A 575-nucleotide genomic window follows, 5' to 3' on the forward strand; every position below is an offset into this window, starting at 1 on the left:
AGCTCTTGCTCAGTAAGTGAAGTTGCAGGAGGTGTGGGTGTAGCTGTGTCTTATGGGGACTATTGCCGTCTCCTACTCAGTTGGACAAAAATTACAACTGAACAACCATCAAAAAACTAAAAGCACCTGGACAAAAAATACACCATGTAATCACACAGGAACAGTAACCAAAAAAGGAAAAAAGGGAAAAAGAGGAAGAAAAAAACAAGAAAACCTGCAATATCTGGAGATACTAAGAGAAAAAATGTAGAGAAGGAGACTAATGAAGAAAAAATGGGAAAAATGCAAAAACAAAAACAAGGAATGGGTTAACCATGAGAAGAAAAGAAAAAAAATTTTTTGCAACCAGAAACAGGGAAAAGAAAAAAGCTGAAAACTAGGACCTGGGAGGGGAAAAATAAAGAATAATAGTAAAAAGGACAAAAGTATTATTAATAATAATAGTTTTAAAACAGTTGAAAACAAGCAAACTAATAACCAGAAAAAAGAAAAAGAAAACAAAAATCAGGGGAGGGCAGGGCAGGGCACCCAGTCTCTGTCAGAGCACACAGACTGGAATGGAGTTCTTGTGGGCC

The sequence above is a fragment of the Orycteropus afer genome, unplaced genomic scaffold (genome assembly GCF_000298275.1).
Source record: "Orycteropus afer afer isolate SDZICR_OR568_19922 unplaced genomic scaffold, OryAfe1.0 scaffold00054, whole genome shotgun sequence".
Lineage (NCBI taxonomy): Eukaryota > Metazoa > Chordata > Mammalia > Tubulidentata > Orycteropodidae > Orycteropus > Orycteropus afer.